The sequence below is a fragment of the Silurus meridionalis genome, chromosome 12, assembly GCF_014805685.1.
Source record: "Silurus meridionalis isolate SWU-2019-XX chromosome 12, ASM1480568v1, whole genome shotgun sequence".
Classification (NCBI taxonomy): Eukaryota; Metazoa; Chordata; class Actinopteri; order Siluriformes; family Siluridae; genus Silurus; species Silurus meridionalis.
The window spans coordinates 5,006,362-5,009,128 of NC_060895.1; positions in this window are offsets into that span (position 1 = coordinate 5,006,362).

The following is a 2,767-nucleotide window of genomic DNA, read 5'->3' on the forward strand; positions in this document are numbered from 1 at the left end:
CACTGCCTGAAAAGGAAATGCAGTGACAGACAGCAGCCTCAGCCAATAGGATGTAGCAGGAGTTATAAAGGGGTCTTTCTTGTTCTTTAGAGCCTCATCCGCCACACCTTATGTTTTTTTCTTGTTTTTTTTTTCTCCCCCACCCTGGAAAAGTCCCTCCCTTCTTTATTTGTCTTTCAGCTCACAATTTATTCTTTATCTAGTTCAGTTGCTAGTGTTTGCACCTACCTCTTTATATCCCATTTGGCACTCCGTGTATCATTGTAAGCTTCTTTATTCAAAAAGTACAGTTTTATATTATATACTTATTATTTACTTACTATTAATGAATATACAGTACTTATAATACCTTAATAAACATGCTTATAAACATGGGGAATGACAGGAAATGGGCAGTGCACATGAGATCCCGTGCCAATTCGATAGATCTGGAGCATTTTCAGCAAAATAAAAAATAAATAAATAGGTAAATAAATTATTATATCCTTTATAAGCAAGACGAGTGAAATCTCACCCCAAAACATTGAGTGCCGTATTAGAAGCAAAAGGTGCTTTAACAACGTATTACATTTAGCAAGCAGGTCATTTTCAGAAGAGTTACTGCATAGTCATGTTTACTATTTCCATTTTTATATGCTTAAAAGAAATGTGACTCACAAAACAATCACTATATTGCACTCTATATACAAAACCATCTTTATTTATTTACTTTTCAAATAACAATACAAGAATTGCAAATTAAACAAAATTGCAAAGACAGGAGAGATGGTTTTTTATAGAAGTTATAATGCAGTTTAAAAATATGCATAACAAAAAATAAATAAATACAAAAGGCCTTGTTCCCTTAGCGTTAAAGAATAGTGTTTAAATGTAGCTTTATATGATGTACAAAATATCACACAGTGATAAATTGCCACAAATAATATACATTAGACAGAATGTCCATTGATCTTGGCATTGGACTGAATTGTTAACTACTTCCCATTTTAACTGTTTAAACACCTCTACATTGCAGTGTAGGTTCTAGTTTACTAAAAGGATTTGTTCATTCATAATCGTTGCCCACGGCCCTATCATCACTTTTAGTAGTTTGTATAAAGGAAGCAAAGTTGGCAAAAGATGAGGTTTGTGCAATGGCAGCTGCTTTTATAGTATATATTCTGATTAACGTATACTAATAAACCTACTTGACTATAGTAAAATTGCTGGTTAAAACCTGCAGAAAAATGGGTTTATAGAAACTTAAATTCAATCACTTAGTCTATAAAAACAATGAATGTTGCTAAAACACTTCTAGTTAACCCTTTTGTTATTAATTTAAGGTGATCAAAAGGTATCCATTAACGAGTCTTATGTTACCCCTGAAGAATTCATTTGTAAAACTAATTGTAGTTGTGTGCTTAATTACGCAATTACAGGACAAATAACTTGCACTACAGTCACTAAAGGGATTATCATCATCATTGTAACCACCTTAGATGAGGTTAACTTGAATACCTTGGAAGTATGTCTGAATTTTAGGTTAGACAGAAACATAAACAAATACAATATATTTTTGATGGTCTAAATGAGAGCAAGATACTCTACTGTCTTTTATATTTGCAAAACTTACCAACTCGCCTCCAAGAACTTCTTCAACCAGTGAAATGATGTTAAGGTGCATAAGTAAACTAAGCAACATTGAAGGCAGTAAAAGCGTGACCTTGGACCTCTGCAGTACACAACTAATCTAAAGGCTGAAAAGAAAATGTGAAATATTTCACTTCCCTCAAAAGACGTTTCTTTTCCATGCCCTTTGGAGGCATATTTTGCTAGGGATGGAGTGGTGGTGTAATAATGGGCATAGATAAACAGGAAACAGGAGTTCCAAAAATAATGATTATCCAGCACATTGGCTGATAAATGATGTCTCTAATTGTAGTGTTTGAAAGTCTGCAGTATTTTTTAATAATAATAGTTTTAAAATAAATGGGCTTAAGCAGGGGCAAAATATAACTTGCACAAGTATTCACCTTCATTATTTTTCTTCATTCCTTTGTTCTACCTTCTTACATTCCAGCATTCCCTCACTCATAACCAAGCATATAAAAAGAGCAAAACATGGCATTATATTTAATAGTTTAACTAGTATGTTTGTATGGAACAAGTAAGCAATAACTAATCTAATCCAAATGTAAGCATGGGATAAATAATACTTCCAACATCTTCCCTGATAGTAAAGAATTTAGCACCAAAGCTTCTGAGACAGTGGGCTGTGAACACACAGCAAGATAATCTATTATTGTGTATAGGAAAAGTGTTTTTTTGTAGCTGCCCATCCAACTCAGCAAACTTTTTTGAAATTTTGATCATAATGGTTCTGAAACTATTGTGGTGAATTCAAATAAACATACAACATGCACACACACACATATGATGGTATGGTCTAATGCATGTACAACAGTCTGTATGTTCTCTTAATAGTATGATTTGAATACACCAGGCTTAAAAAGTTTAGATCTAGCTACAGATATAATTACTATCTGCATAATGTACAGAATTTCAGAATCAAAGAGAACCAGTGGCTTTATGGATATGAAGTTCAGTACTTAAACCATTTTGTTTACTTTAGGTGCGGGTAATGTAAATGAGAAATTAGGATGGCATACTTCTGACCCAGGATTGACGATTAAGAAGGTCAAAACTCAAGCAATAGTGATGCAACAACAAACACAGATTGTAAAAAAATCCCACCCCAGTCCTATAAACAAGACAAACTATCTGTAGC